Raw genomic sequence first — 27,441 nt, 5'->3', positions numbered from 1 at the left:
AAGAATCAAAATTTCATGTACCCCAAAGGGCAAGGTAATAGTTCATCCATGGTAGGTGGAAGTAGGCATTAATGCAATACCAGTGGTGGGAGAGGTAATAGAAAAGATAATTAACCAAGACACATGGGACTGAAAAAGGAAGTGATCTGGTCACATAGGGAGAATGAGGAGCAGCAGATGGTCATCTCTAATGTTGCACTAGTGTCCAGGAAATATTAAAAGAAGAGGAAGAAAGCCTTCAGCAGGTCGAGTTGATCATCTATGGAGACTTTATGGAAGGATGGGGATAAGAATCACATAGGTTGAAGGGTAGATTGGCTGCAAACTCCAGTGAGTACACACGTTGGTGAGTTAACATTTCCAATGAAACAAGATGGTAGAAGAGTAACTTAATAATAGTTTGTCTATATGTGTGTGTACACACACACACACACACACACACATATATATATATATACACACACTATATATATATATATGTATGTATGTATGTATGTATGTATGTGTATGTATATGGAGGCAGCTAGGTGGTTCAGTGGATAGAGCGATGGGCCTGGAGTCAGGAAGACCTGAGTTCAAATCTAGCCTCAGACATTTACTAGCTGTATGACCTTGGACAAGTCACTTAATCTCTATTTGCCTTAATCCACTGGAGAAAATATTGGCAAACCACTCCATTGTCTTTGTCAAGAAAAACCCATGGACAGTGTGGTCCATGAGGTCACAAAGTCAGAACAACCACAACAACAATGTGTGTATATACATACGTAGATATATAAAGTATTGGTTTCTTTAATAGAGAGAAAAAATCCCTCTCTAAATGCAGGTGGATTACTACTCTGCAACAGGAAGTCTTAGAAAGTTGCCTGAGGCGATGAGAGGTTGGCTTGCCCAGGGTTAAATAGCCTTTGTGTGGAACTAGACCCTAGCTCTTCCTAGATTCTTTATTTACTATGATACCCTGCCTCCAATTTCTATAGCACAGCATTATATGAATTATCTCATTTAATCCTCACAACTACTCTGTGAAATTGGTAGTGCAACTGTTATACCCATTTTATGGATGAGGAAACTGAGACATAAACAAAGTAATTTGCTTAGTTCCACAGCCAGTAAGTGATCTGGGAATGGGCCAGAAGGGTTCTACCTCCAAATTAATGGATCTCTCTGTTCTATAGAGCTGCCTCTCATTTAGTTTATTTCAACAAACATTTATTAAATACCTATTATGTGTTAGCTGATGGATTAAAACAAAGGCACAGTCCTTGCCCTTGGGAGCTAATGTACTGGATACACGCATGTAGGAACATGCACGCGCGCAAGTGCACGTGCGCGCACACACACACACACACACACACATGAATTTTTCTCCTTGAATATGTACGTGTGTGCATCTAATAGATATACGATCTGATTGATGATAGACATTTATTCATGAGTCTCTGGTCCGTGTCATTCCTGTCCACATCCTCCTGTAAATCTGCCCCAGGGGCTGCAGCCAACATGTAGGGACTTTCCTCATATTCTCTTGATGTTGTGTAGATAAAAATGAGACTAAAAGGGCTCACCACCATTCATCCCTCATTCTTGCTGTAAGCCAGGTGTTTTGTTCTGGCCAACATATTTCCATGAAGACATCCTTTCATGTCTGTTTCCTCATTTTGTAATACATTCATCTGTTTACCTCTCAGCTGTTCTTTGGGTGCTCCTTTAAGATCTCCTTGGAGATCTTAGGATCTATCACTCACAGCCATATGACATCACTGGAGGAATATTGATATAAAAAGGTGAGGCCTTTGTTTTGGGGAGAAATTTGGGATTATTTAAAAAAAACCCATTTAGTTTCCCAAAGGAAAACTTACTCTTAATTTTTTAAATGCACAGGTGACTAGATCATTTGTTACATCACTGCTTTATTATTTCCATTGACCTACTGACAGTTTCCCAATGTGTAGTATAATTACTACGGATTAAAATCACCTCCATTGGGCTTACCTTGCACATGTGACTTCCAGTACCTTAAGGTTTCACCATGAGGCCTGTATGCAAATTCTTCCAGCTTAATAGGACCTGCCAGAATTCATGCTTTACTGGCACTATCTTAAAGAATTTAGGGCCCCTTCCATGCCAAGAGAGACATCAAAAGAGTCCATTGGAAAGCCAGGAAATGTCGCAAGGATAAGTTCTTATTTTAAATATATCAACTCAATTCAGCAGGAGGGCAGAAAATAGATGATATGCCTTAAATTTGTCCTAAAGACTCTTTTAGGAATGAAAACAGTTTTGCTGTTCAGCCAAGGCTCTGCTGAGACTGCCAAGAGGGTGCTAATTGTCTGGAGTGATTTCTCTGCTTTTGGAGGAGAAAGACTGACCCAGCTCTCTGCTGGAAACTTTACTGACCTGGACTTGTTTTGATTTGGTAAGATTAAGCTTGATGACTCTGCTTGCTCAGGGCTGAGTTTGGAGGAGGAGATATCTGGGCTAGTGGAAGGACGTAGGACATCAAGTCAGGAAACCTGGATTCAAGTCTCTAAACAGCTACTGTCTAGCTGGATGATTGTACTTTCCTGCTTTCATGTGCAAAATGGGGACAAAAATCCTTGGACTACAGATAATATAGGTAAAATCCTTTGTAAACTGCAGAGTGATGTAGAAACATAAGGTTTTTTTTGTTTTGTTTTTTGGGTTTCTTTTGGCTAGGCAATGGGGTTAAGTGACTTTCCCAGTTTCACAGCTAGGAAGTGTTAGGTGTCTCAGGCCGGATTTGAACTGAAATCCTCGACTCCAATGCCACAGCTCTATCTACTACTGCACCACCTAGCTGCCCTGAAACATAAGCTTCTTTATATAATAACACCCCTCCTTTGTTTCCTTTCTTCTTTTTTCTTCTTTTTCCTTCCCAGCCATCAGAAGTGAGAGAGGCGGGGCAGCTAGGTGGCGCAGTGGATAGAGCACCAGCCCTGAAGTCAGGAGGACCTGAGTTTAAATCCGGCCTCAAACCAAACACTTGACACTTACTAGCTGTGTGACCCTGGGCAAGTCACTTAACCCTAATTGCCTAAAAAAAAAAAACCCAAAAATAAAAAAAAAAAGAAATGAGAGAGGCCTAGGAAATGAATATAGAAAGAAGGGATTAGATGTTGACTTTGCTGCCAATTACTATATAATCTTGGACAATCCATTTTCCTTCTCTTAGCATACTTTTCTTACCTATAGGATGAAGAAAGTTAAACAATCTTTGAAGTTCCTTCCCGTGCTGAGATTCCATGTCCTACGCTATAGGGTCCTTTCCTGCCCTGACATTCTATGTTCTGGGTTGCAGGGCCCTGTCCTCCTCTGATATTCTATGTATGTTTTAGGTTATAGGTTTCCTCCTTATGTGGGCATTCTCTGTTCTAGGTTGTAGACTCCCTTCCTGCTCTGCCGTTCTATGTTCTAGGTAGGGCCTTTCCTTTTCTAATATTCTATGAGTGTTTTTAATAGAATATTTAGAATAATATTATAGAATTTTATATATATATATAGTTATAGAATAAAATTAGAATTTAGAATTTTTTTGTACCAGGTTACTAAATTATTAGGTGAGGGGAATGCTGTTGGTGTAGTTTACCTATGTTTTAAGAGGAAGGAAACTAGCATTTATTAACTGCCTACTATGTTCCAGGCATTGTGTTAAGCACTTTACAAATAATATCTCATTTGATCCTTACAACAATCCTGGGAAGGAGGTACAGGCATTATTACTATTTTACAGTTGAAGAAATTGAGGCAGATAGAGGTTAAATGAATTGCCCGGGATTACTCTGCTAATAAGTATCTGAGTCCGGATTTGAATTCAGGTCGTCCTGATTCCGGATCAACTGAACTACCCGGCTGTTTTTTGTTTGTTTTTTGGCCAAACTATTGATAAAGCATCACATCCTATTCTTGTGAGAGATTGTGGATTGGACAGCCAGATGGATTCAGAACTGGTTGGAAGACTGGACGCAATAAGTAGTGGTCAATGGCTCCATGTCAGCATAGCGGGAGGTCTCCAGTGGAGTATCTCTGCACTCTGTGCTTGGCCCTATGCTATTTAACATTTTTTATCAGTGCCTTGGATAAAGGCATGGATGGCCTGCTCATCAAATTTTCAGGTGGCATAGAGCAGAGAAGGATAGCTAATATACCAGATGATAGAATCAGGAACCAAAAGGATCTTGGCAGGCTAGAGCATTAGGCTGAATCTAATAAGATGAAATCCAATAGGGATAAATGTAAAGCCTTGCACTTGGGTACAAAATTCAGCTTCAGGATTTGGGAGAAGCGTAGTTAGATATGTGTCAGCAGAGTGATATGACAGTCAAAAAAGCTAATATAAATCTTGGGCTGCATTAAGAGGGGCACAGCCTCCAGTAATGGGGAGGCGACACTCCCACTGTACTCTGTCCTCATCAGACCTCATCTAGAATATTTCATCTGGTTCTGAGTGCCACCTTTTAAGAAAGACATTGCTGGGGCAGTTAGGTGGCACAGCAGATAGAGCACCGGCCCTGAAGTCAGGAGGACCTGAGTTCAAATCCGGCCTCAGACCAAACACTTGACACTTACTAGCTGTGTGACCCTGGGCAAGTCACTTAACCCCAATTACCCTAAAATAAAAAGACATTGCAGAGCTGAAGAATGTCCAGAGGAAGACAGCCACAATGGTGAAGGGCTGTCAGTCTATGTTGTTATATGAGGATGAACAGAAAGAACTGGGCATGTTCAGCCTGGGGAGGAGAAGACTGGCTGTATTCAAGTATTTGAAGGCCTTTCATAGAGAGGAGGCATGAGACTTACAGAACCAGGAGCAGTGGGTAAAAGTTGCAAAAAAGACCATTTTAAGCTTGATATTAGGAAAGACGTCCTTCCCATGAGAGCTATCCCAAATTGCAGTGGGCTGCCTGGGAAGGACTAGGTTTTCTCTTCCTTGGAGGTCTTCAAGCAAGGGCTGGATCATTTACTGGCTATGTTACGGTGGCCTGGGTTATGCCCTTCTTGTGCTAGATGGCCTGCGAGGACTCTTACGACTGTCACATCCTATGATTGTGTGATCTTAAATCCTTGTGTGAAAGAACCTATATTTTTGTCTCCTTACTTCCAGTCCCAGACCACTTGAATCAAAGGAATAAACCATCGGTGCATTGGTTCCATGTTGAGACCCATGGGAATTCCTTATCGCTAGAAAAAATGCAACATAGCTGGAATTATAGTTGAGTAAAGATGATTCAGTATACCAAGGGGAATGATAGATTTGTCATAGATAAATACATTCAGCTCTTTTATACTTTCCAATTCCTATCCCTTTTTTTCAGATAATGGCCCCATTAGCTGTTTGTTGTTCTTACACCACCATTTCCTGTTTGGTTTCTGTTTTTTTCCCTTGGACAGAATACAATCTATCTAACTAACACATCGTTCAGTCATCCGCTGAGCAGCCCCATGTAGTAGGAAGAATCTTGAATCACAGATAGGGAAAGGAGATCAAAAATTATATATTCTCATAATCACAAACTTCGATAGTTGGCAGGGATCTTGGAAGCATCCTAGGTCAAATAATTTGTGCAAATCTTTACTTGAAGACCACCGAGAAGAGGGAAACAAACTGTAACCTCTCCAAGCAGCTCATTTTTCCATTGGACAGCTCTAACTGTGTCGTGGGAGTCAGAAGACCTGTGTTTGAGCTTTAGCTCTATCACCTACATGTATGCTTATGAGTAAGTAATCAAGCTATGTCCCTTTTCTACCTTCTTCTATAAAATGGAATCAATATTTGCCCTATTTACCTCAGTAGGATTTTGGGAGGAAGGCACTTTGTAAACCTTAAAGTACTGCATAAATATAACCTATTTGCTGTTGGAGAGGAGGCTACTGGATTTCTTCCTCACCTTGGCCCTAGTTTTGATGAGTGGGAATTGGCAGTTTTGAGGGCATCTGAACAATGACATTTTTCTATTTTTGTGGCATCTTCATGTGACAAACAATTTTTTTTTCTTTGAGGGTTCTGGAATTGTGATTTCATCAGTGTAGGGAATTCCCTGGATGGAAACTCCTTCCATCAAATAGGATCAGTATCAGGCAGCTAGGTGGAGTAATGGGTGAAGCACAGGACCTGGAATCAGCATTCAAATTTGCCCTCAGACGCTCATTAGAGGCATGACTCTGAACAAGACTGTTAATTTCTGTCTACTTCAGTTTACTCATCTGTGCAAAGGGGATAATAAAATAGCATCTGCCTCCCAGGGTTGTTATAAGGATCAAATGAAAGAATATTTATAAAATGTTTTGGAAACCTTAAAGTGCTATAGAAGTGTAATCATTTTCAGTGCTATTACTATCATCGTTAAATTACTATTATTATTATTTATAGTCTTGGAAAATCTCTGGGGCACTGAAAGTTGTCACTGGCCCATAGATACACATTTAGGATGTGATAAAGGCAGGGTTTGAACACAGTTTTTCCTTATTCCATTGTTGACACTCTATCTACCAACATTTCATTGCTTCTTTTAAATGAAGAACAGGAGGGAAGAATTTATTTGGCTTTGTTTTTTTAGACAAGCATAGAAATGGTTACTTGGCAAGTATTTAAATGAATTAGAATTATGTTGCTCTCTAGTAATGGTCAATTGATGTAAGTTTGAGTAGGTATTATGTCATTAAAATTGTGCTGTTAAGTGCTGAGGAGGGTTAAGCATGAAATAAAAAAAAAATAAGATTAGTTTTCTGCTCTCCCCTTCCCTGATTTCTACCCCCAAGAGCTACTGACTTTATGTTCTGTGGATGATCGAGGCTGGAGAATTAAAAGCTTAGTTTGAATTGGTAGGAGCTCCTCATATTTATGGAAATTGTTATTTGGAGGATAGGACAGAGTAATTTAGAGCCAGCAATACCTTTGGAAATAATGTAGTCCACTTCACGTTTTGACAGATCAGTAAACTGAGGTCCAGGAAGTGGAAATTACCTACTTCAGGTTGCCCAAAGGTCCCATAACTAGTAAATGTTGTTGCTGGTAGCTGAACCCAGTGTAGACTTACTCCATATCCAGCTGTCTTCTCATTGTATCTGCATCAAAATTCATCACTTGGTGGCTACAGATTGTTATAATTCAGGTTCGTTCAGGTGACAGTGCTTGGACTATTTGTATATTGTGTGGATTAAATGGGATAATGGAGATCATGTGTTTTGTGATTAAAAATCACTCTCTTAATACCTGTGGCCATCAGGTGGTTCAATGGACAGAGTGCAGGGTTTGGAGTCAGGAAGACTCATCTTCCCAAGTTCAAATCTGGCCTCAGATACTTCCTAGCTGTGTGATCCTGGGTAAGTCACTTTTTGCCTCAGTTTCCTCATCTGTAAAATGAGCTGGAGAAGAAAATGGCAAAGCACTCCAGTCTCTCTGCCAAGAAAACCCCAGAAAGTGTCATGGAGAGTTGGACACGACTGAAAACCACTGAACAACAACTATTAATACTACTCTTGCTTGTACTCTATTTGCATTTTCTCCCTTTTGAGTACAAATATAGCAATATAAAGAAATAACTAAGAGGCAGCATTGTGTAATAGATAGACAGCCTGAGAGTCAGGAAGGACCTGACTTTAAACTCTGCCTCTGACACTTACTGGCTGTATGACCCTGGGGAAGTCACCTAACCTCTCAGTGCTCCTAGCAGCTCTCTAAGAGTTTAAGTTACTGCAAATTTGTTGATCTACTTTAATGGAGGGAATTTCTACACAAGGAATTCCTCATGTTGCTAACAACCCTCATTTACTTCTCTCCTTCAACCTCCCCCTTCCCAAAAAAGCACAGCACTTTGATCATAATGTTTAAGGAAAGTTAAATTTGACTCTAAGCTTCCTTATTAAGTGGAGTGATTGTCTTCCTCCTTGCCTTCCTCTGGTGCCTTAGAAATTCCATGGTTTCCCCAGAATAAGCACTTTCTCCTCTGATGTAAAGAAGTACTCCATGCCATGGTAAACAGTTTCCTAAGTTGTTATGATGATGATACATACTGCTTTTTATAAAAGTATGTCAAAATCTCTGAAGCCCCAGGAAGCGGGCAGTGCATGTATCAAGCCTCTTTTTCTTTTTTTAACAGATGAGGAAAATGAGGACTAAATAAATACCCAAGGGTCCCATAGCTAGTAAATGTTGCTTGTATCTGAATCTAGCTTGGCCTGACCCCATATCTAACACTCTTCTCACTGGATACTGCACTGCCTCCAAATTCATCGTTCAGTGGCGACAGATTGCCACCTCCAGGTTTTGTTGAGATTGTCAGATGTTAGTGGGTGCTTTCTTTACTTTTAGAAATTAGTTGCCCCCTCCCCCATGCCTAGCTTGCCCTGTTTCCTCATTTCCACTTCTTAGAACCCCAAGTTTCCTTCCAAGCTCAGCTTCAATGCTGCCTTCTACACAGGCCTTTCCTGGGCCCTCTGGCCTCCCCCTCAAGTGCCTTTTATTTATTTTGTAGCTGCTCATGTGTGTATATGTTGTCTCCCTCAGTAGAATATAAGTTCTTCAAGGATAGAAACTATTTATTCATTTTTAAATTTAAATTTATTTGGTTTTTGAACCCCCAGTGCCTACCCCAGTCACTGGAGCACAGCAAGTGCTTAATCAATATTTGTTCATCAGCTGGGTTTGAAAAGCAGCCTTGGATCAGTCCTTATGATTGATGGCAATAGATAAAGGATGTAACAAACTCAGACAGTAATTGTTTTTTTCCATTGAGAAACCCTGGTGCCTTTCAGTCTCTGGCCCATTTTCCTCCAGCACACCAGATATCTTATTTATTTATTTATTTATTTATTTATTTATTTATTTTTTAACAAAAGTATTGGATACCTCAGGGCTCTGGCTAATTTATTGAAACCTCAGAGGGAAATGCGGAATTATTGACACAAAGTACTTTTTTCCTCTAAAACCTTCCAGCTCCATGGTGTTAGTAACTTTTATGGGAACTTATGTATTTTGTCCTCTCTCTAATTTCCCAATATTAAACTTTTCTTTAAAATTTTTTCCAATTTTTAAAACTTTTCCATTTAAAGTTTTGAGGTCCAAATCCTATCCTTCCCTTTCCCCTCCTTGAGAAAGTAAGCAAGCAGATATGTAATACATGTACAATTATGTAAAACATTTCCACATTGGTCATTTTGCACAAGAATCTCAAAGACAACCAAAAAAAAAAAAGGGAAAAGGACCTATTTATACAAAAATAGTTATAGCAGCTTTTTTGTTGTGGCAAAGAGTTGGAAATTGAGGGGATGCCCATCAATTGGGGAATGGTTGAACAAGTTGTGGTATGTGATTTCGATGGAATACTATTGTGCTATAAGAAATGACAAGCAGGATGATTTGAGAAGAACCTGAAAAGATGTGTATGAACTGATGCATGGTGAAGCAAACAGAACCAGGAGAACATTGTACACCATAATAGCGGTATAGTATGATGAAGAATTGCAAATGACTTAGCTATTCTTAGCAATACAATGATCTAAGACAATCCCAAAGGTCTAATGAAAAAACACATTGTCTACCTCCAGAGAAAGAACTGATATTGATGGAATACAGACTGAAGCTACTTTTCACTTTCTTTCTTTCACTTTTTTCTTTTATTCGAGTTTTCTTGTGCAAAATGCCCAACATTAAACTTTTAAGGCCACAGAAACATACTTAAAAAGAAGACCTGCAACTTTTCCCCTCTAGAGAACTCCACTTATCTTCAGATACATGACAGGAAGGATCCTTGACTTCCTTGGTGTCCTTACTTTCTTCACTGATGCACATCGTGGCCGCACTACACCTTAATAGGCAGACTTCATGAGTTGTGGTTGCCAAAAAAACCAAAACCAAAAACACTGTCTGATAGCCGTTCTTTGGTTGATGAGCACATGCACGCACAGACACAGACACACTTAGCTGGGTTAGTCCTTTGGTGACAAATATATAGTACTCCATTGAATTTGTACTGAAATCCCTTCCAACTTGGTAGGGCCTACAAGAATTCATTCTAGCAGCAGAGCTTTTGGGAGTCCAGGGTCACTTCCATGGCCAAAGTGGGGCTTTGGAGGAAGGCTCTGATAAACTGCATTGATTTAGATTCCTCTAATTCTGCATTTGTAACAGTACCACTGGGCTTGTGATTTATATTTGCACAGAAGGTCTTTCTAAGCCAGCCAATGGTATGGTAGTGAAGTGGGGGGGGGGCGGGCTGCTTCATCTCTTTAAGAGAATCCATCAACTCAAGTTACTACCTATTACTTCTAGGATGAAATATAAACCAGTTCTGCTTAGTTTTTTTTAAAAAACTATACAATTTGGCCCTCTTTAAGAGAAGAGTCTCTTTAGCATTTTACCAGAATAATGAAAAATGTCAGTGTACCACTTATATCAACAAATAAATATTTTTAAAATACTTGTTATGTGGCTAGTAGTGTGCTAGGTACTGTGAATACAAGTACAAAGAATTAAATGATATGAGATTACATTCTAATGGGAAAGACAAGTACATATAACATACACACACCCCTCTCTCCCTCAGAATCATTTATATATATATATATATATATATATATATATATATATATATAAAATATATAAATGCATATGTATGTATGTATATATGTGGATATACATATATGTGTGTATAATGCATACATAAACATGTACATATATAGGTAAATTAGAATCAGGAAAGACTTTATGTCTCTATAAAATAATGCTTTCTCTGTGTGTGTGTGTGTGTGTGTGTGTGTGTGTGTGTGTGTGTGTGTGTGTGTGTGACAATTGGGGTTAAGTGAATTGCCCAGAGTTACACAGCTACTGAGTGTTATGTGTCTGAGCGTGGATTTGAACTCAGGTCCTCCTGACTCTAGCGTGAGTGCTCTATCCACTGCACCACCTAGCTGCCCCTTTTCCTTATGTTTTAAAAGAAGAGATACTCTATGAGGTGCAGGTAAGGAGGGAGTAAATTCCAGGTATGGGTGAAGGTCAGTGAGATGAGACAGTGAGATGGAAGATGAATGGGTGAGCACAGAGATAAAACAAGATATAAAGAGACAAAATGTAGGAAGGAGAGTAATAATGTCTATCATGTCTAGAAAGATAGGTTAAAGTTAGGTTATGCAGGTTTTTGAAAGCTAAGCAGAAATATTTATATTTTATCTTAGAGGCAATCTGAAGTCACTGGAGGTGACTGAGTGGGGGAGTCACTTTGGTCAGATCTGTGCTTAAGGAAAACCACTTCAGTAACAGTATAGAGATAACAGTAAAAAGAGACTAGAGCCAGGGAGAACAATTAGGAGCCTATTGTGACAATCGAGATGAAAGATGATGAATACCTGAACTGAGGCAGTGGTTATAGGAGTGGAGAGAAGTGGTTGGGCATAAGAGATGTTGTGAAGGCAAAAATAGCAGGTTTGGCAACTGATTAGATATGTGAGATGAAGAGAATGAGGGGTGCGGATAAGGCAGAAGTTATGAGCCTGGGCTACTAGAAGGATTGTGATGTCTTTGATGGAAATACAGATGTTTGGAAGAGGGGAGAGTTTTGTGGGAAAGACAATGAGTTCCGCTTTGGACCTGTTGAGTTTTAGATGTTAGGAATCCAATTTGAAATGTTCAGCAGTTAATTTCAGGATTGAAGTTGAGGGGATAGACTACACACACACACACACACACACACACACACACACACATATACATTACATATATCTTACATATATATGCATATGCTTATCTATATGTCAGTCATATGCATGGAGATGATAGTGAAACCCATAGGTGCTAATGAGTTTACAAAGAAACAGTGTAGAGGAAAAAGAGAAGAGGCTGAAGACAGAACTCCTGAAGAACCCCCACAATTGGGGGGGTATGATATGATGAGTCAGGAAAGGAGAATGAGAAGGAGCAATTGGACATGTATGAGGAAAATATGGAAGGCTGATCTACAGTGTCAGAAGTAGCAGATAGATCAAGAAGGATGAGGAATGTTAACAGACCATCAGATTTGTCAATTAAGAATTCATTGGTGATTTTTGGAGAGGGCATCTTCAGTTAGAGTGATGAAATCAGAATCAAGATTATAGAAGGCTGAGGTGTGAGAAGAAGTAGAGGCAGTGAGTGCTGACAGCTTTTTTCAGTGTTTGGCTGCCAAAGGGAAGGAAGGAAGATATCTTGAGGAGATGGTAAAGTCTAGTGAAGATTCTTTTGGAAAGAGTGAGACTTGGGCATGTTTGAAGGTAGTAAGAAAGGAACCAGTAAATAAGAATTACTAAGAAAGGCAAAAGGTACTGAAACTAAAGGTGTATTTTAGCGAAGTTCACAGACTATCTTGCAATCTATCCACACTCTGCTCGGAGATCCTTGGGCCCTAGGTTAAGAACATCAGCCCTGGAGAAACTCTGAGGTACCTTCTAATTCAAACTCTGTATCTTGAGCCCAACCTTATTGAAATGGCCACAAGTTAAAATTCACAATGAGAAATGAATGATGTTTCCTGTACATGACATCTGGAGAAGGCTTAATACTAGTAACGAAAGAAGTTCTGTTGAATGTGCTTATTCTAGGGTCTTAGAGCTGCTTGCAAACTTTGTTTCTGGGATTTAAAGCATAAGCAATCATCTACATAGGTCTAGGTAAAAGGACAATTGCTTAGATTGAATCTAAACTTTCAGGGTCCTTCAGGTCCATAGGACTGAAGAGAGTTTGGGGTGGGCTATGAACTACCAAGATCGTTGTCAACTGTGGCTCACCTTGACTAAGACCAGCTTTAGTCAAATAGCCAAGTGACTTACATTCAAAAGCTGCCTTTCAATGATTTGGCAAAGCAACAAAAACTATCCTTCATATAGTGCTTTAAAGTTGGCAATATGCTTTCCTCAAAAAACAGCAAGGAAAGTGCTGCAGTTCTCATTGTCCTCTTTTTACACAGAAGGAAACTGAGGCATAGGAGGGAGGTATGTGGTTTGTTAGTGTAAGAAATATAAACAGGGCAGAGAAAAGGCAGGGACTCGCCTGAGCTCTCCAAAATTCCCCTCCAAACAACTGGAAGTAACTTCTCAAAATGAATTCTGGAATGAGAGAACCCACAAAAGGATGGGGTGAAATGATTTTCAAGCCTGATATGACTTATGAGGTCAGCAAGAAAGGTCTGTGTCACTGGGGTGAGAGTGGAGCCTAGTCTAGTGCAGACCAGGACCTAGCAAACTAGCAGCAGGCTTTGGGGGCTACTGTATCAGCAGTGGCAGCACAGCTTATCAGCCCACAGATGATAAAGGGGTCAGAAGGAGATTGCAGGGGTCCTTCTACTGGTGCTGAGCGCAGAACTCTGTCGCATTGCCTATCCATAAATCTGAGCTATAGTCCTCGGTCTCAGTCCCAAGGTGAGGAGGAATACGAGCACACCAGAGCTTGCTGCCCCAGGGGGGTAGGAACCCTCATCACAGTTCCAGGGCAGAAAAGAATGATGGTTGCTCCAAGACCAGAACCCAGGCCAGGAGAGTAGTGAATACATCTATACTTAGATCACACCACCTGGGAAAAAGTGAAACTTGCAGATCACCCTGAGCTAGCTCTGAAAACAGTTGCATAAAAATCTGAAGCTTGGGACAGTGCCTCTTCTACCCCAGAAACACAGTTCAACTTTAACATCAAGTTAAAAATCGAGAAATAGGTTGGAAAAATGGGCAAACAATGAAAAGAACCTGACCATAGGAAATCACTATGGTGACAGGGAAGATCAAAGCCTAACTCAGATGAAGACAACAAAGTCAAAATTGCTACATCTGAAGCCTCAAAGAAAAATGTGAATTGGTCCCAGGCCCAAAAAGAATTACTGGAAGAGCGCAAACAGGATTTTAAAAATCAAATAAGAGAAATAGAGGAAAAAAATTGGTAAAAGAAATGAGAGAGAAAATAATGAAAAAAAGCCAACATCTTGGTAAAGGAGGCACAAAAATAATGAAGAAAAATAACACCTTAAAAAACAGAATAGGGCGGAGCCAAGATGGCAGAGTGAAAGCAGTGACTTGCTTGAGCTGTCCCCCAAACCCCTCCAAATACTCATAAAAAATGGCTCTAAACAAATTCTGAAGCACCAGAACCCAGAAAAAGACAGAGTGAAACAAATTTCCAGCCCAAGACAACCTGGATGATTGATCAGAAAGGTGTATCGCGCCAGGCTGGGAGCGCAGCGTGGGTTCGCAGTCCGCAGCAAACCTGGAGTAGGCCTTAGAGGACTGAATCGTGGGCAGCTGTGGAGGTTTCCAGATTCCTCAATCCACGAATGCCAAAGACAACTTAGAAGGTCAGTGGGAAAAGTCTGTTTCTGTCGGTGCTCAGAGAGGAAGGTGGGGTTTCAGCTCCATTCCCCAAGAGCGTGGCCCTGGGGGGGCAGCTGCTTCCCGAGCTTCTGGCCTACAGACTGAGGCGGAAGCCAGTGGCTGATCAGAGAGGGACTGCAGGGATCTCTTTGCCAGTGCTGAGGCAGGAATCTCTTGCTTTGCCCGTGTTTGGATCTGGGTCACAGTTCTGGGCAGCAGTGCTGGGGTGAGGAGGAGTGCTGGCATGGTGGAGCTTGTAGTGGCTGTGGAGAGGAACCCCTCCTCACAGTTACAGGACAGAAAGGAATACTTGTGGTCACAGGCCAGGAAAGGAGTAAACACCTCACCCCTTATCATACCACCTTGGAAGAACTGAAAATTTACAGGTCCCTACAAGTATCTCTGAAAACAGCTACACAAACCCCTGAAGCTTGGGACAGTACACTCTCCACATTGGAAGCAGACTCTTACCTTAACAAAGAGTTTAAAACTCAAGTAATTGGCTGGGATCATGAGCAAGCAGCGCAAAAAGAGTCAGACTATATTATCTTACTTTGGTGAAAGAAGATCAAAATATACAACCAGAAGAAGACAACAAAGTCAAAGCTCCTACATCCAAAGCCTCCAAGAAAAATATGAATCAGTCCCAGGCCTTGGAAGAGCTCAAAAGGGATTTTGAGAAGCAAGTAAGGGAAGTAGAGGAAAAACTGGGAAGAGAAATGAGAGTGATGCAAGAAAATCATGAAAAACAAGTCAACAGCTTGCTAAAGGAGACCCAAAAAAATACTGAAGAAAATAACACCTTAAAAAATAGCCTAACCCAAATGGCAAAAGAGGTCCAAAAAGCCAATGAGGAGAAAAATGCCCTAAAAAGAAAAATTGGCCAAATGGAAAAGGAAGTCCAAAAGATTACTGAAGAAAATACTTCCTTAAAAATTAGAATAGAGCAATTGGAAGCTAGTGACTTTATGAGAAATCAAGACACTGTAAAACAAATCCAAAAGAATGAAAAATTAGAAAACAATGTGAAATATCTCATTGGAAAAACAACTGACCTGGAAAATAGATCCAGGAGAGAGAATTTAAAAATTATTGGACTATCTGAAAGCCATGATCAAAAAAAGAGCCTAGACATCATCTTTCAAGAAATTATCAAGGAAAACTGCCCTGATATTTAGAACCAGAGGGCAAAATAGAAATTGAAAGAATCCACAGATCTCCTCCTGAAAGAGATCCCCAAAGGAAAACTCCTAGGAATATTGTAGCCAAATTCCAGAGTTCCCAGGTCAAGGAGAAAATATTACAAGCTGCCAGAAGGAAACAATTCAAGTACTGTGGAAACACAATCAGGATAACACAAGATTTAGCAGCTTCTACATTAAAGGACCACAGGGCATGGAATATAATATTCCGGAGGGCAAAGGAGATAGGATTACAACCAAGAATCACCTACCCAGCAAAACTGAGTATAATCCTTCAGGGGAAAAAATGGTCATTCAGTGAAATAGAGGACTTTCAAGCATTCCTGATGAAAAGACCAGAGCTGAATAGAAAATTTGACTTTCAAATACAGGACTCAGTGGAACATGAAGAGGTAAACAGGAAAGAGAAATCATAAGAGACTTATTAAGATTGAACTGTTTACATTCCTGCATGGAAAGATGATATTTGTAACTCATGAGACCTTTGTCAGTATTAGGGTAGTTGAAGGAAAAAAATTGTATGTATGTATATAGATAGATAGATAGATAGAGGGCACAGGGTGAGTTGAAGATTAAGGGGTCATATCTGGAGAATAAAATTAAGGGATGAGAGAGGATGATACTCGGAGAAGAAAGGGAGAGGTAGAATGGGGTAAATTATCTCACAAAAAAAAACAGAAAAGAAAAGTCTCTCACAGTGGAGGGGAAACAGGGGAAGGTGAGAGGGAATGAGGAATCTTATTCTCATAGGATTTGGCTTAAGGAGAGAATAACATACACATTCAATTGGGTATGGAAATCTGTCTTACCCTACAGGAAAATAGGGGGAGAAGGGGACAAGAGAGCAGGGGGTGATAGAGAGGAGGGCAGATTGGGAAAGAGGGTAATCAGAAGCAAATACTTCTGAGGAGGGACAGGGTCAAAAGAAAGAATAGAATAAATGGTGGGGCAGGATAGGATTAAGGGAAATAGAGTTAGTTTTTCACAATATGTCTACTATGGAAGTGTTTTGCATAACTGCACATGTATAACCTATATTGAGTTGCTTGCCTTTTCAATGAAGGTGGGTGGGGAGGGAGGAAGGGAGAAAATTTGGAACTCAAAGTTTTAAAAACATATGTTTTAAAAAAATATTTTCATATGCAACTGGGAAATAAGAAATACAGGGAATGGGGTACAGAAGTTTATCCTGATCTACAGGAAAATAGAAGGGGAAGGGGATAAGAGAACGGAGGGGGGAGAGATAGAAGAGAAGGCAGACCAGGGGAAGGGTATTCAGAATGCATGCCATCTTGGGGTGGGGGGAGGGGTGAGAAATTTAGAACTCAAAAACTTGTGGAAGTGAATATTGAAAACTAAAAATAAATAAATTTCTATTGAAAATTCAAAAAACAAAACAAAACAAAACAAGAAAAGAGAATAGGCCAAGTGGTTAAAAGAGGCACAAAAATCCACTGAAGAGAACTCCTTAAAAAGCAGAATTGGCCAAATGGAAGAGGAAGTACAAAAGCTCACTGAAGAGCATTCACAACATGATTAATAATGAAAATATGTCTTGCATGACTGCATATGAATAACCCATACTAAACTGCTTGCCTTCTCAATGAGGGGGGAGGACAAGGAGGGAAGGAGGCAATATGGAACTCAGAATTTAAAAAATGAGTATTAAAATTATTTTACATGTACTTGGGTGGAAAATAAAATATTAAATATATTATTAAATCTTAAAAAAAATAAATAAGGTAGGGGCCCCCAGAGCTATTCCAGAGAGTATGAGATTTTGAGGGCCATGATAGTATCTTCATACAGTCCATCAGCAGTCTAGAAACAATAAGCTTTTTCCCTACTTACCAAGAATAGCTAAAAGAGGAATCTACCAGCGGTAGGCTTGGGTGAACTTTTACCTCAGTCCAGAGATATGTAGGTGGCATAGTGGATAGAAAACTACATCCAGGATCAGGAAGACCTGAGTTCAAATCCAGCTTCAGGCACTCACTAGGTGTATGACCCCGGGTAAGTCACTTAACTTCTGTTTGCCTTAACCCTCTGGAGAAAGAAATGACAAACCACTCCAATATCTTTGCCAAGAAAACCCCATACAGGGCTCATAAGAGTCAGGAACAACTTGACAGGAAAAGCAACAATAACAACAATGTATGAACCATGGAGAAGTCTACTTAACCTCTGTCTACCCTAATTTCCTCATATACAAAATAGCACCTACAGTCCAGGGTTGTGAGGATCAAATGAGATGATATTTGTAAAGCTTTTTTTTTTTTCAATCTAAGACAGTATGAGATATAAATGCTATCTATTATCTGCCCTGTTTTTTTTTTTCTTGTTTCTTCCTCCCACTTAGCAGTCTCTCAGCTGGAGCCCTGTGCCAGCGTCTCTGTTTCCTCTTCAGGGTGGTGATTTTCCCCTCCCCCATGATTCATGCTGCTTGCCTTAGGAACGACAGTTCTTAGATGCAGTTCTGCCCAAGGGATAACAGTACTCTTGGTATCTTTTTAGTAAGAGGAAGAGCATACAAACCTACTTCCATTCCCTAATATCTTTTGTACTACTTAAGAGTCCCTGGGAAGAAGGAATGGGGAAAAAAAGTGATATTACCCTTCAGTCTCCATACACTGGTGCATACTAGAAACCACGGTGTGCCCCTAAGTCAGTTATGCAAAAAGGATGTGGTTGAGATGGAGAGGCAATGTGACTGACTTGCCCGGGCTCTCGTTTGTACAGACTTCTCTGACAGTCTGCTGTAGAACTTGGAGGCCTTTCCATGTGACCCTGGGGGCCCTGTGCATGTAGGTGAAGAGATGTGAAATGTATGGGTAAGAGAAAAATATATTTTATACATACATACACACACATTCAGTTTGTTCTAATGGAAGTGAACTGTCTGGGATGTCAGAATACTGTCTATTTAGAGACAATATGGTGTAGTGGAAAGAGAACCAGTTTTGGAGTTAAAAGACTGGGGTTCAAGTCTTAACTTTGTTACTCCTTGTGTGACCTTGGGCAAATCACTGGGTCTCAGTTTGCTCATCCGTAAAATGAGGGGATTGGACTAGTTTCTGAAGTCTCTTTGAGCTCTAAATCTCTCACACAATGAAATTCTAGAGTCTAGAACCTAGACACTGGTATAGTAGAACAGTGGCTGTGTTTCAGAGAATTTTATCTGCTAGACTTTCTTTGAGTAATGGCTAAATTTTTTGTAATCAGAAATAAAGAGTGAAAACTGCACAGACCAAAATATTTACTAGAAAACTTCATGATGTTACTTTGGGAAGTGACAAAATATGGATGATATCACAAAAAAAGATTTTGGAAGCAATATTGTGTGTTTTGAAGAACGAAGTTTTATCAGGAATCTCCTTTTTTGGGGCAGGGGGATAAAGTAGTTGGTGTTTTGGTTGTTTTTTTTTTTTGTGGTTTTTTGTTTTTGCCTTTTTCTGAAAGCTTTTTTAAGAACTTTGAAACTGAGCATATTTGATGTTATGCTAAGGGGGCAATGCATTCAAGCAACAGAAATTTCTTTAATATCTTCTGAGCACAATAATGCCGTGCTAGGTCACTCAGGGTGAAAGTTAGAAATGATATAGACCCTCCAAGAGCTGACACACTAATTGGTGGTGGTAATTGGGATAGGGTACAGAATCATGCATCCCCTTACTATATGAATAATTATAATATAAAGGAGAGTAAGAAGTGTAAAAGGGAGATCCAGGCATGTATTTTTAAGGAGAGAATGATGAATTTTACATGAGTGGGAGGGTTAAGGGGTGGGAGTGGCAATGGATATATCAGGGAAGGCTCCATGGAGGAAATGTCACCCAAACTGGGGCCTGGAGGAAAGAAGAGGCTTCAAAAGTTTTAGATGGCAGGGAATCCATTCCAAGCATGGGATGGGGTGGTGGTGGTAATGGTGATAGTAGAGGGGTAAGGAGTAAGACAGCATGATCAAAGAGACAGAGAGGGCAGAGTGTGAACAGGTGATAGTAAATAATCCAGTTTTTTGGGGGTGAAGAGGAATAATATAAGGTAGATTATTATATCTGTTATTGTTGTTCAGTCATTTTTCAGTTGTGGCCAACTCTTCATGATCCTTTGGAATTTTCTTGGCGAAGATATTGGAGTAGTTTGCCATTTCTTTCTTCAGTTCATTTTACAGATGGGGAGACTGAGGCACACAGGGTTAAGTGACTTGTTCAGGGTCATGCAGGTAATAAGCATCTGAGGCCAGATTTGAGCTCAGATCTGACTCCAGGCCTGACACTCTATCCACTGCAACACCTAGCTGTCCGCAGAGAATAGTATATTGCAGCCAGATTATAGAAGGCCTTGAATGCCAGATGAGGAGCTGATACTTTATTAAGCAGGTAGTAGGGGACCACAGAAGGTGTTTGAGTAGCAGAGTAACCTCATCAGAATGGTTATTAAGAAGAGTCCTTGTGCAGCAGCATATGGAGGATAAATTGGGAACAGTAGAGACTAGAGTCATTCAACTGAGCTACCACTTACATTTATTTGAGCTTGTAACCTAAATATTTAATAAATAAGGCTCCGTAGCAAGAAGACAGGTGAAAAACATGTTCTCTGTCCCTGAGGTGCTTATAATATAGTAAAAAAGATTGTAATTGTATACAAAATAATTATAAAAATAAGGTAAAATAACAGCAAAGGAGATGTTTAAATAGAGCTAAGTCAAGATTTGAGGAAAAAACATTGGAATCTAGCTAGGTGGATCAGGGATGCTTCATGGAAGAGGTGCCACCTAAACTGGATGTTGCAGGAAAAGAAGGAAACTGCCAGAAGCATTGACATTACTGTAAGGCTGGAAGGAATCAAGGTCCTTACTCTCCATGAAAGGAGTGTTTGAGCAGACGTTACTGCATTCAGAATCAGTCCAGAGCCGAGGCGGATAAACAGACATATGGGCCTGTCAGTCGTTTCTGACAGTACAGCAAGCTGCTGGCCAGAGATGAACAGCAATGCTTCAGAGGCCCAGAATGTCGAAACCCATGTGTGTTAGCCTCCCTTCTAGTGCCAACACTCCATAATAGACTGAGGAAGTGTGCCTTCTGTGACACTCTATTTGCATAACTTTGATAAGCAAGGTCCAGGAAGTAGAATGCAAAAGGCTGCTTCTGGGGGAGAGAAGCTTGCCAGGTAAACTGTTTCATTACTGTTCTTCTGAAGGAATGAATGAAAAAGCATTAGTAAGTGCTTACTATGTGCCAAGTAAGTGCAACGGATACAAATGGAAAAACCAAGACATTCCCTGCTCTCAAGGAGCTAACACTCTCAACTGGGAGAGAAGACACCTAAAAGAAAGTGGCAGTTGGATGGATGGAGAAGCTTGGGTCTAAAGGGATTAGCTGCTGGGCTTATGAAAAAGCCCAGAGGACCTTAGGTTGCACCGTGAGGTGAGAGGACAGTGCCACGGGTGTGGAGGGCATGGAGGCAGGGCAGATGGTAGGGCCTGGAGGATGGATGTGCCTTTTACAAAATTGAGGGCTCAACATATACCTGCTAAAGGAAGGAAGGAAGGAAAGAAGGAAGGAAAGAAGGAAGGAAGGAAGGAAGGAAGGAAGGAAGGAAGGAAGGAAGGAAGGAAGGAAGGAAGGAAGGAAGGAAGGAAGGAATACTGGAAGAAAGTGAAGCTCTAGCTCAGCTTGTATAATAGGAAAATTGGTCACATTGCTTCTAAGAAATGAGAGTCATTACTTGCAATGGAGAGGAAGCTAGTAAGGCCTAGTAGTACTCCATCTTCCAGGAAGAACTAGAATCATATAAACAATGCGATCATTCTCTTGTTGTGCAGCCAGAGCGAGGGCTTACCTTTCTTCTAGAATCCATTCATTCCTTGTTATTTTCAAGCCATAGCTGGTCTATCCAGAATAACTTCAGATTACTGCCCTTTATTCTCTTGGCCTTCCTGCCCAATGGGCCTGCCTGCTATTTTGACATATGGAATATTCCATCTCTCACCTTTGCCTTTGAACAGACTGGAACATTCTCTTTCCTCACTGCTATCTCTTGGAATCCCTCTGTCCCTTTAGGTCATAACTTGAGTATCATCCTCACAAGGCCTTTCTTGATCCTTTCTAGTTGCTAGCTCTCTCCTTCTTCCCGGCCAAAGGACTTTGTATACATGTCATATTTATTTATCTGAAACCATGTTTCCTTCCTCCCCTCCAATAGATTATAAACTCTTTGATGGGGGAGAGACTGTCATATACATACATACATACATACATACATACATATACACACACACACACACATATATACACACACACACATATATGTGTATGTACACACACACACACACACATATATTTGTATCCTTGGTGCATAGAACAGTACCTTGCACAAGGTAAGTGTTTAATTCATGCTTATTCAATAGTAGTGAACCTCATTTTATCCTGGTATTCATTGTCTTCATCTTATTATTCTCTGGCTCCAAAAATGCCAGTGGTTACTCATTGCTTTTCCCGTACTTTCGTGTATGTCTTTTGTTAATCATAAATGTTAAAATTATGTCTTCTCTTCTTTAGTTCACTTTAAACAGCCTCTTCCCCCGCCCCTTTCACTGTGACTGCTAGGATCACAGATTCATGCAGTTTTAGAGCTGTAAGAGTCCTTAGTTATTATCCAGGGGTGGGGAACCTGCGGCCTTGAGACCATATGTGGCCCTATAGGTCCTCAAGTGCAGCCCTTTGACTGGCCTTGAGATCATATGTGGCCCTATACGTCCTCAGGTGCATCCCTTTGACTGGCCTTGAGACCATATGTGGCCATATAGGTCCTCAAGTGCAGCCCTTTGACTGAATTCGAACTTCGCAGAACAAATCCCCTTAATAAAAGGCTTGTTCTATGAAGTTTGGAGTCAACCAAAGGGCCACACTTGAGGACCTAGAGGGCCACATGCAGCCTCGAGGCTTCAGGCTCCCCACCTCTGAATTCAACCTTTTCTCCTCTCCCTTATTTTGTTGTTCAATTGCTTTTAGTTATATCCAACTCTTCATGATCCCATTTAGGATTTTCTTGGCAGAGATACTGGAGTGGTTTGCCATTTACTCCTCCAGCTCATTTTACAGATGAAGAAACTGAGGCAAACAGGGTTAAGTGACTTGCCCAGGGTCACACAGCTAGTAAGTGTCTGAGGCTGGATTTGAATTCAGGAAGATGCGTCTGACTCCAGACCCAGCATCAATCCATTGCATCACCTAGCTGCCCCTCTCTCCTCAGTTTTACAGATGAGGAGACTGAAGACCAGACTAGTAAAATGATTTACCCCACCAAGAACACACACTCGACTAGCACAGTGCCTTGCCTAGTGGGAAATTAACATTTTAAAAAAATTGAACTGAATCATAGGCAAATCCAGGACTAGAAGCTAGGTTTCCACATTCCCAGTGCAGTGTTCTATCCTGTACACACCACTCTGGTTCCCTGGTTTTAGCTACATTTGTGTCTGGGTTTTAAAGCCTGGCCTTGATTTGAAATAAGTATATTGTATCTAGAGTTTATTGCAGTTTTGGTGGAAGGGAGGATTGTTTTTTCCCAGGACCAAGCAAAATCAATGATTCAGCATCAGCATAGTCTCTCATGAATAGTAGGAGGATGATACATGTTTGATGCCTTAAATTTTGCAAGTCACTCAGGCTTGAAACTTTGGAACTACTTGTGACTCCTTGTTCCCATGGCCACTGCCACCGTACTTCAGGCTCCTCTTTGCCCCTCCCCCATCCTTCTTTCTCCATGTATTTTTTTTATTTCATTAAATAATATCCAATTACATGCAAAAAAGTTTAACAATCTTTTTTAAAAAAAAACTTTTGAGTTCCAGATTCTCTTTCTCTCTCTCTCCTCCCCATCCTCCTTGAGAAGGCAAGCACTTTGATTCTGATTATACATGTGAGGTCAGGCAAAACTTATTTCCATATTAGCCATGTGCAAAAAAAAAATGTCCCACTAACAAAATAAAATAATAAAAAAATAAAGAAAGCATGTTCATTCTTCATTCAGAGTTCATCAGTTCTGTCTCTGGAGGTGGATAGCATTTTTCATTATAGGTCCTTTGGAATTGTCTTGAATCATTGTCTTGATCAGATTAGCTAAGTCTTTCACAGTTGATCATCCTTAAAATATTGCTGTTACTGTGTATGGTGTTCTGGTTCTTCTCACTTCACTTTGCATCTGTTCATATAAGACTCCCCAGGTTTTGTGAAAGCCTCCTGCTGATCATTTCTTGTAAAACAGTAGCATTCCATCAAAGTTATATACTACAACTTGTCCAGCCATTTCTAAATTGATGGGGATCCCCTCAATTCCCAATCATTTGTCATCACAAAAAGAGCTGCTATGAATATTTTTATTGAAACAGGTTCTTTTCCCTTTTCTTTGGTCTCTTTGGGATTCAGACCTAGTAGTGGTATTCCTGGGTCATAGGGTATGACACAATTTAAGTGGAAGTTGCAAATTGTTCTACAGAATGGTTGGCCTAGTTCACAACTCCACTAACAATGCATTAGTATCCTAATTTTTCTGTGTTCCCTCTAGCATTTGTCATTTTCTTTTTCTCTCATGTTAACCAATCTGATAGGTATGAGAGTTGTTTTAATTTGCATTTCTCCAATCAGTAGTGATTTAGACCATTTTTTCATTGTGACTGTTGATTTCTTATGAAAACTGCCTGTTCAGTTTTCAGATGAAGACATTAAAGCTATCTATAGTCATGGGATAAAATGCTGTAAATCACTATTGATTAGAGAAATACAAATAAAAAAATGCAAATCAAAACTCTGAGGTATCACATCATACCTGTCAGATTGGCTAACATGACAAAACAGGAAAATAATAAATATTGGAGAAGATGTGGGAAAATTGGAACACTAATACATTGTTGGTGGAGTTCTGAACTGATCCAGTCATTCTGGAGAACAATTTGGAACTATGTCCAAAGAGATATAAAACTGTGCATACCCTTTGACCCAGCACTTCTAGGTCTATATCCCAAAGAGATAATAAAATTGGGAAAAGGACCCACATGTACAAAAATATTTATAGCAGCTCTTTCTGTGGTGGCTAAGAATTGGAAATTGAAGGGATGCCCAATAATTGAGGAATGGCTGAACAAGTTGTGGTTTATGAATGTAATGGAATACTACTGTGCTATAAGAAATGATGAGTAGGCAGACTTCAGAAAAACCTGGAAAGACTTATATGAACTGATGTTGAGTGAAGTGAGCAGAACCTGGAGAACACTGTCCACAGTAACAGTCACATTGTGAGATGACTGACTTTGATAGACTTAGCCCTTCTCAGCAATGCAAGGATCTAAGACAACTCCAAAAGACTCATGATGGAAAAAGCTATCCACATCCAGAGAACGAACTATGGAGTCTGCATGCAGATGGAAGCAGACCATTTGCTCTCCTTTCCTTTTGATGTTTTGTTTTGATTCTTCATCTTATGGTTCCTCCCATTGCTTCTAATTCTTCTTTACAACATGACTAATGTGAAAATATGTTTAATATGAATGTATATGTAGATTGCATGCTGTCTTGGGGAGGGAGGAAGGGAGACAGGGGAAGAAAATTTGAAACTCAAAATCTTATGGAAATGAATGTTGAAAACTAAAAATAAATAAATTACTAGAAAAAAAAACCCTGCCTGTTCATATCCTTTGACCATTTATCAACTGGGGAATAGCTCTTATTTTTATAAATTTGGCTCAGTTCCCTGTATATTTAAGAAATGAGCCCTTTGTCAGAGAAATTTGTTGCAAACAATTTTTTTGCCAGTTTCCTGTTTTCCTTCTAATTTTGGCAGAAAAGTTTTATTTTTGCAAAAGCTTTTTAATTTAATGTAATCAAAATTATCTATCTTCTTCCTGTAATCTACTCTATCTCTTGTTTGGTCATAAACTTTTCCCTTATTCATAGATCTGACCGGTACATTTTCCCCATATACTTAGTTTACCTTATTATCCATTATTTAGTACTTAATTTAATGTACTTCTATTATCCATTGTGGCTCTAAATTGTTTATCCATTTTGACCTTATCTTGGTTTATAGTGTGAGATGTTGGTCTGTGCCTAGTTTCTTCTAAATTGCTTTCCAGTTTTTCCAGCATTTTTGTCAAATGGAAAGTTCTTTCCTTAAAAACTTGGATGTTTGGGTTTATTAAACACTAGGTTACTATAGTCATTTACTTCTGTGTATCGTGTACCTAATCTGTTCCATTGATCCACCACTCTATTTCTTAGCCAGTACCAGATTGTTTTGATGACCTTCCTTCACATTTTTTTCATTAATTCTCCTGATATTCTTTACCTTGTGTTCTTCCAGATGAATTTTGTTACTATTTTTCTAGCTCTATAAAATATTTCTGCAGTAGTTTGATTGGTATGGCACTGAATGAGTAAATTAGTTTAGGTGGAATTGTCATTTTTTATTATATCAGCTTAGCCTACCCAGTAGCAATTAATATTTCTCTAATTGTTTAGATCTGTCTTTGTGAGAAAAATGTCTTATAATTGTGGTCATATCGGCAAGGTAGACTCCCAAGTATTTTTTATTGTATGCAGTTATTTTAAATGGAATTTCTGTTTCTATCTTTTCCTGCTGGGATTTGTTGGTAGTATACAGAAAGGCTGATGATTTCCATGGGTTTATTTAAATCCTGCAAATTTGCTGAAATTGTTAATTGTTCCAACTAGTTTTTTAGTTGATTCTCTAGGCTTCTCTAGATTTGCCAAGCACTTTATAAATAATATCTCCCTAATAATAATAGCTACCATTTATATAACACGTCAGGGTTTACCAAGTGAATTACAAATATTATCTCATTTGATCCTTCTAATAACCCTGGGAGGTAGGTGCTGTTATCATCCCCGTTTTACAGATGAGGAAATGGAGACAGAGATTAAGTGACCTATCCAGGGTCACATAGCTGGGAAGCGTTTGAGGCTGGATTTGAACTCTGAACTTCGTATGTGACCCTTGACAAATAACTCTGTTCGTCTCAGTTTCCTCTTCTGTAAAATGAGCTGGAGAAGGAAATGGCAAGCTACTCTAGTATCTTTGCCAAGAAAACCCCAAATGGGGCCACAAAGAGTTGGACATGACTGAAAAATGCCTGAAATACACACACACACCACACACACACAACACACACACACACACACACACACATTTCACTTAGATTGTCAGTTTTAATGGCATGTAATTGGGCAAAATAACTCCTACTAATTGCTTTAATTTCATCTTCATTGGTGGTACATTCACCCTTTTCATTCTTGATACTAGTAATTTGGCTTCCTTTTTTTTTATTAGCTCAAATAAACCAATGGCTCATTTAATTGTTTTTTTCATAAATCCAGCTCCTTATTTATTAGTTCAAGGGTTTTTTTTTTAAACTTTCAATTTTATTAATCTCTCCTTTGATTTTCAGGGTTTTCATTTTGGTGTTTAATTGGGGATTTTTAATTTATTCCTTTTTTTAGTTTATTTTTTAGTGGCACACCCAGTTTATTGATCTGATTTTTCTCTATTTTATTGATGTAAGCATTCAGACATATATGTTTTCCCTGTAAGTACTACTTTGGCTACACCTCATAAATTGTGGTATGTTATTTCATTGTTGTTATTCTCTTTAAGGAAATTATTTATTATTTCTAAAATTTGTTCTTCAACTCACTCATTCTTTGGGATTAGATTATTTGGTTTCTAATCAGTTTTTAATCTATGTTTCCACTGCCTTTTATGGAATGTAATTGTTATTGCCTTATGGTCTAAAGAAAGTGCATTTAATATTTCTACCTTTCTACATTTAGTTGTGAGGTTTTTATGCCCTAATACATGTTCATTTTTGTGAAGGTGC

The 27,441-nt window shown here is 39.6% G+C and overlaps 1 protein-coding gene across 6 annotated transcripts in view; it reads left to right on the top strand.

The window, feature by feature from the left end:
• The window catches only part of JAKMIP1 (janus kinase and microtubule interacting protein 1), a 281,093-nt gene that overhangs the window by 18,020 nt on the left and 235,632 nt on the right, over positions 1–27,441 (top strand). For 4 of the 6 annotated variants that reach the window (XM_020992282.2, XM_078149014.1, XM_078149013.1 and 1 more), the window contains exon 1: positions 18,258–18,379. The exons of the other annotated variants lie outside the window; for them this stretch is intronic. The gene's annotated coding sequence lies outside the window, so the exon portion shown is untranslated. Of the gene's footprint in view, positions 1–18,257; positions 18,380–27,441 lie in introns of those variants that run through there. 6 annotated transcript variants of the gene reach the window in all.

This window comes from Phascolarctos cinereus, unplaced genomic scaffold, assembly GCF_003287225.1.
Source record: "Phascolarctos cinereus isolate Bilbo 61053 unplaced genomic scaffold, phaCin_HiC Scaffold_9;HRSCAF=440, whole genome shotgun sequence".
NCBI lineage: Eukaryota > Metazoa > Chordata > Mammalia > Diprotodontia > Phascolarctidae > Phascolarctos > Phascolarctos cinereus.
This window is presented reverse-complemented; position numbering and strand designations above follow the sequence as displayed.